This window comes from Chrysochloris asiatica, unplaced genomic scaffold, assembly GCF_000296735.1.
Source record: "Chrysochloris asiatica unplaced genomic scaffold, ChrAsi1.0 scaffold00715, whole genome shotgun sequence".
Lineage (NCBI taxonomy): Eukaryota > Metazoa > Chordata > Mammalia > Afrosoricida > Chrysochloridae > Chrysochloris > Chrysochloris asiatica.
In genome coordinates, this window is record NW_006409233.1 from 66,043 (window position 1) to 73,314 (window position 7,272).

The following is a 7,272-nucleotide window of genomic DNA, read 5'->3' on the forward strand; positions in this document are numbered from 1 at the left end:
GTCAGAACCGACTCAACGGCACTTAACAACAACAACATAGAGGGTCGTTATGTGTCGGAATCAACTCAACGGCACTTAACGATACCAACAACAAATATATGTACCCATTTCAAAGAAAGGTGGCCCAATGGGATAAGGAAATCATTGAACAAATAAAAAATGAAATTAAAAAAATTCCTAGACACAAATGACAGTGAAAACACAAGATACCAAAGCCTTTGGTCTTTAAATTACTGAAAAAAGGAGAAAACAACTTGTTAGTAGATCCTAATTGGAATTTTAGGATATGAAAGGCACAATGTAACAACACAGGCATCCAAGTTGCTTGATAGGAGTGTCCTTACAGTAGTGGGAAGAGGAGTAGTAGAAGCTTGCCACATCAGCTTTAAGAGAGAAAAGGGAACTTGGGTGAAGTACACCTAGACAAGTCAAATAATGTTATAAATATGGGACTTAAACCTTGAATCAGTACAAATCACCTAGTAAGGAGCCTGGCATCTGGGGAACCTTTGAGATAGCAGTCCAGGTGTGAGATACTTGTCATTAAAGGTGACCATGGTAATTTACTAAGACAAGAAGACCTTGATTTTAGAAGCTGCTTATCTTACACAGACCACATATAGTAAGATAGGAATTAACATACACTCTTTTCTGTTTCAATACTACTATTTAACTACCATTTTATGGTGTGTGGTTTTTTTTTCAGAGAAAAACAAAAGGGAAAAACATCTTTCCATTAATTTAAGTTTAAACAATAATAATAATAATTCATTCGCACTAATAAATTATTATTTCTAGTTTCATATTTCCTATCCTTTTACTACTTCATGGGCATCTCATTCAGATCTGTCTCTCTCTTCCTTTCTGCCTCTTTATGGCAGATTATGGAAATAATTACAAACCAATTGCCGCACAGTAACTTGATGCATTCATATTTCTTTTACATTTTGGCACATTGTCTTCACTGTATAATTAATATGTTCCAAAGAGAAATATTGAAAATTAATCATGGAATTTCACATCATCTTTCCTATTGTTTTTGGTTAAGAATGCCAAAACCTGGGCACCGCTTTCTCATGGAATGCCAAGGATGTGTATCAAGATCAAGTGCAGGGCACTCCCATTTCCTATGTCAAGATGAGGTCCCTGAGAATATGACCATTGGGTTCTAAAATCCATGCAAGTGTTGATTGCCTATGTTCTGGACACATTTATGAGCATGCCCGTTATTCTTATGAATCAAAGATCTGGAAGAAGTCCCTATATAAATCTCAAGGGTGAAGAGCTCATTAAAATCCTTGTGCTGAGAGTAAATGGTCCAAGTGAAACATTGTTTCACCGACAGTATCTAAGTACCCACTAAACTGGGAACTGCAGGGTTGACAGTTCAAATCCATCAGCTGCTTTTAGCAAGCGCTGTATAGGGTCACTATGAGTGGGAACCGATTTGATAGCACTTAACAACAATAACAAGAAACACGGATGAAGAGAGCAAGCAACCCTCAAATAATCAATTATTTGCTGAAAGACTTGCAATCAGAAAAGCTGAACTTATTAGCACCAGCTTTGTGAATGAGAACATTTTTACAACTGTCCAAGAAGCCTCCAACTTCTCTTTAATATAAGGCAAACCATCATAAAACTTTACAGAGATATTGCAAAGATGAAAAATGAATTGAAAATATCATCAAGCACAATGCTCAACATATGACACCCTCTTGGTATTTCCTATTGTGATTTATTCTGCATGAGCACAACTTGACAGCCTGGGATAGTTCATTATAAAAAAGAAATGAGAGGTGGGGCAGATAAAGGAGTTTCAAAGAAAGAGAGAATATCTCTAGTGTGATAACTGCAAAGTTTGTGGAGAAAAAGTGTGCCAAAATTCTACTATGAATCTTGCTCATCTAGAGAAGCAGAAAGCAAGAACAAGTCACATGAGCATCACTGATATCGAGGTAAAAGGACCATTGGTGGCACAGTGGTTAAATACTCATTGCTACCTTAAAGGTCTGCAGTTTGAACCCACCACCCACTCTGGAGAGTCAGATGTGGCAGTCTGCTTCCATACAGACTTCAACTTTGGAAACTCTATGGGCAGTTAGCTCTGCTTTGCTCCACTGCATCACTGTGAGTCGGAATCAACTTGATAGCATGAGTTAATGGTGTGCCAATGTTCATTTAGCATGGACATATGATGACCTAGCTAGCAAATAAAATTAATATTGATATGCCAATACAAACTGTGAGAACTTAAAAAGCAAAGGTAAATGATCTAATAGGACATCTATGTTGTCATTGTTGTTGTTGTGTGCTGTCAAGTTGGCTCTAAGTCACAGTGACCCTAAATAGGGTTTCTGAGAGTGTTTGATGGGTTTTAAATGCCAACCTTCCAGTGTTTATCCTACAGAACCACACCAAGTTATCTATAATATAGGATAATTAAAATGAGTTTTAAAATCCCACCGACATAATCAATTCTTATTATAAAATACTCCAAGCATAAAGAAATCTATAAAGAAATACAATAAGGACCTAATTACTCAGCACTTGTTGTTGGGTGTCTTTGAGTGGGTTCTGATTCATGGCAATTCTGACTCATAGTACAAGTGTGAAGATGGCACAGGATTGGGCATAGGCTCTATTGTGCATAATAGGGTCGCTATGCATCAGAACTAACCCAATAGGACCTAACAATAACAACAACAGCAAATGTGTTTGGTCAGCCTTCATCAGTTTCTTGATAAACTTTTTTAGGGAAGAGCTTTGACTTGACAATGATGTAATGTGTATTTGGGAGCTCAGATTGAGGGAAAGGAAAACCAGGTCGACCCTATATGCTACATACTTGTGTCTATAGATTCGTTTATGATATATTTTAAGGCAGAATTTCTCAGGATAATTAAACAAATGCCCATGTATCAATGCTTCTGTAAGGTTGGTGAAGCTATGCCACCAGTTTCTTAAATGCAACCAGTATCACCCATGGTGGACAGGTTTCAGCTGAGCTAAGACAGACTAGAAAGAAGGAAAGTGGACAACTTTTGAATGCTTAATTACTGAAAACAAATGACTAGCAACAAAACACTGTCAGATATACTGATGGATAATGAGCCCCTCAATTTGGAAGGCACTCAACATAGAAATGGTGAAGAGTTGCCTCCTCAAAATAGAGTTGACCATGTTGACATGAATAGAGTAAAGCTTGCAGCACTTTCAGTTGATGATGATGAGAAATAGCTGCAAATATCCATTAATAATCAGAACATGGAATATATGAAGTATGAATCTACGAATTTGTGAAACTTGTAAAAAATGATATGGAACTCATAAGTATTGATATTCTAGGGATTAGTGACTTGAAATGGACTAGCATTAGCCATTTTGAATATACAAATCATATGATTGGCTATGACAGCAATCCACATAAATCTTAGGCTTTCTTTGTAATTTTTTGTTTTTGTTTTTCTAATTTTGTTTTTCCTTTAACAAATAAATGTTGAGAGATTTTTCTTCCAGCTCAGTAGTTGGCTTCAATTGATTTGATTCAACTTTACTCTTTCAGTTTATTATCTATTCCTAAACTCAGTGTTAATATGGCTTTTTGATTGTTGATTTGCATGTTTCTCAATTTTTTATTTTTTTATCAGTTTGTTACCTGAATTCTACTTTAGTTCTCGATATATTCCTTAATTTCATCTTTGATTTTCTCGATCATTTTTCCATCCATTGAAGTTGCCTGCTGTTGTTGTTACTGTTGTTAAGTTGTGTCAAGTCAGTTCCTCCTTAGAGAGACCCTATGCACAATAGAATGAAACACTGTTCAGTTCTGCACCATCCTCACAATTGTTGCTATGCTTGAACCCATTACTGCTGCCACATACCAATCCATTTCTGAAGTATGAGGGTTGAAGTGTCTGGTTTCTAAGGAACATTCTAGCTATGCTTCTTCCAACACAGATTTGTCTTTTAGCAGTCTGTGGTACTTTCAAAGTTCTTCTCGAATGCTATAATTCAAATGCTTTGATTATTCTAAGATCTTTCTTATTCATTATCTAATTTTCACATGCTTGCCTGATTAGCATTCTTTTAAATCTTTATCAGGAACTTCCAATACCATTTTTGGTCTTATATTTTCTGAATCTGCAGTGTGGTCACTTGTTGATGTACTCTGTCTTGTTTCTTCATATAAGCTGAAATTTTCAAATTTCACTGAGAAATTGTGGTGTCATATTTCTATTTGATTGATGATCGCAAAGTGGTATGTTCCCAGGTGCTCACCACCTGTCTCCAGGTGGATGTGATATAGACTGGAAGTGGAATGCATTTAGTTTTCTGTGTAACATTGTTCAAGGAGGGTCCACACATCTCAAGAATCAGGGACATCCAATGCTCAACCTCAAGCAGAGCAGAGGCTACACAAGAGGGTCAATCACACGCCACTGGTTTGGTGAGGGTGAGGACTGACCATTCCACCGTCTACAAGGGGAGCATGTAAGCAAGGGAGAACTGGATCCCTATGATCCCAACCTCCAGCAGTGTCCTGTGCTTGCAGAACACTCTATCTACAACTGCTCACAAAACTTGCAATGACTATGCTGCTCCATGCCAGCCCACAGTCCACCCTTTTACCTTCTCTCTCACTGCTCCTGTCCAACTTCCCCTTCCAATTAACACTCAATCTACGTCTCCATTTTGTCCTCCTATTCTCAGGGTTCCAGGGTCCCCATCTATATTTATTTCATTTGGCCTCCTAAGTCTTTGTTGCAGTGGATCAGCTCAGTATATCTGCTTACTCTGCCATCTTGTCTTGAAAGACACTTAAGCACATTTTTCCTGATTTTAAACCAGTCAGCATATCCTTGCTCCATTCTAATGACCGCCTCTGAGCCAATGTACTGTTTCCTCATGAGCACAACTAAGCATTCTGGAATATCCATTCATCACAATGTTATCAATAGTTGGTTAGGATTCACACAGTCTTTGCTTCCATAGTTATTGGCTAATATTCTGTTATCCATGGCTTATCATTAGTTCATGTTCAGAAGTAGATAGTGAAAGTTTTCTAAGGAGTCTGTCATAATCTAGAAGTAGAAAACCTGTCCACCATTGTTGAATTTGATGATCTTAAAGATATGGTGGCATAACTTCCAGCATCATAGCAATATACAAACTGCCACAAAACAACAAACTGACATACAAATTTGGTCATAACCCATAGGTTGGAATAATTCATTGGTTCATACCATTAATATTTACTGAACTCTCATTTGGGTCTGGCAGTGTTCAAGTCATGGTGAATAAACAATAAAAATAATTTTTCTCTTGGAGTTGTATCTACAGGAATAAGTGGTATTTAATAAAATAATCAAATATGTTCTGGGTTTCTTACAATCATATTATCAAAGAATGGAACATCACATGAATGATCCCCACACCACAGACTCCATCTAGAGTCAGGGGAGGTTATCTTAAGTAGGCACTCCTGAAGTAAAAATCTAGAAATTATGGAGACATTAGTGTCACTAAAAGGAAATACAGAGAGCATTTAAAAGATGTCCTACTATGTACACATTTAGATACATATTAGAAATTATATTATTAGGACTAGTCGAAAACCAATTATCATTGAGTTGACTCTTACTCATGTGTGTCAGAGTGGAACCATGTGCCATAGTGTTTTCAACAGCAGATTTTTATGGAAGCAGATCATCAGACCTTTCATCCAAAGCACCTCTGAGTGGATTCTAATTTCAAACCTTTGGTAAGCAATTGGGAATATTAATCATTGGCATCACTCAAGGATTCCTTGCTCAGGGATGCAAAAATAAACCAAAACTAAACCCAGGGCCATCGAGACAATTCCATATTATAGTGACAATCTATGACAAAGAAGAACAGTTCCCATAGGATTTCCAAAGCTGTGGTATTTATAGGTGCAGACTGTCACATCTTGTTCCTACAAAGCATCTGGTGGCTTTAACCACTGATCCTTTGGTTAGCAGCCAAGTTCTTACCCATTTGTGCCACTTACTCAAAACTGGGCTGAGTTAAAAATGTGAGTTGACCTAGAGTTTCTTTCAAGTCAGTGAGTGTATTGCTAACAACCCTGAAGATGTTTCAAGAATTGTTAATGTGTGAGTAACTGCTACCTGCAAAAGCATGAGATGCTTCTTAAAGGGTAGCTATCCACTGTTTTTCTGCCTCTGGATGGATCCTCAACCCTCTCTGTGAGTAACAGTTCTAGAATAGAACAAGGGAAGGAGAGAAAATTGGTATAATTCTGCTCCCCCCTCAGGTCATTAACAAACCAGCGCTTCCTTTTTGTGCTCAAGGACTGGGAGGAAGGGAGAACAATTTAATTAATGAGGAGCATTGGATAGAAGGCCCCTAGGACCAGAAAAATATGTAAATTCTTCCCATTGCTTATAAACACACTCTCTCCACTGCCAGACTAGAAAGGAAGCTATCTCTCATATTACAAAATGTGCCTTGCTTATAAACTCCACTCATGACCACATCCTTCAAGTTCCTGAGGTATGATCTGTCTTCAATATCCACATCCTTAGAAGACTCAGCTTCTGTGAGGTGATTGTGGAGATAGAGAAATCTCTTGTAATTTCTAAAGGTAAAAGAATATGAGTATGATTATTATTATCCTATCTAGAGGTAAACTTAGATTAAGCAGTGGTTCTCAAAATGTTCCTGAAACAACATGCAAGGATGCCTTCCTAGATCTGTGAATCACTGTTTGTTTAATGCTCTGCTCTCACTGTCTTGAGATTTTTAAGAAAGACTCCCCAGAATTCTGCACTGGACCCCCACAGTTATGTAATAGGATGCACAGTAGTCTGAACATCACCAGAGGAGTTTTTCTAAAGTCTCACCTTATATCTGCTGAATCAAAAACTGAGCAATCTGTGCAAAGCTTTTTATGTTGTAATTTTAAGAGGAGGTTGGCTTTTTTTTTTTTTTTTTTTTCCTAGAATTGTTAAGCCATCCAGTTAACTCATTTGCATGCTAAAGACTGGAAAACAGTCAAACAAATAAACAGTTGCTGTCTAGTTGTCAAAATCATGGCAATCCCATGTGTAGCTGCTCTCCAGATCTTTCTTCCAAGGTACTTCTGCATAAATTAGTACCACCAACTTTTTGGGTTCAGTAGGTGATTTAACTATTTGCACCCTGTAGGGACTCACTACTTAAAGTTATCAGCTTATATGTTAGAACTATATGTATATCTATGGGTGTGTATAGTGTGTGTATATATAT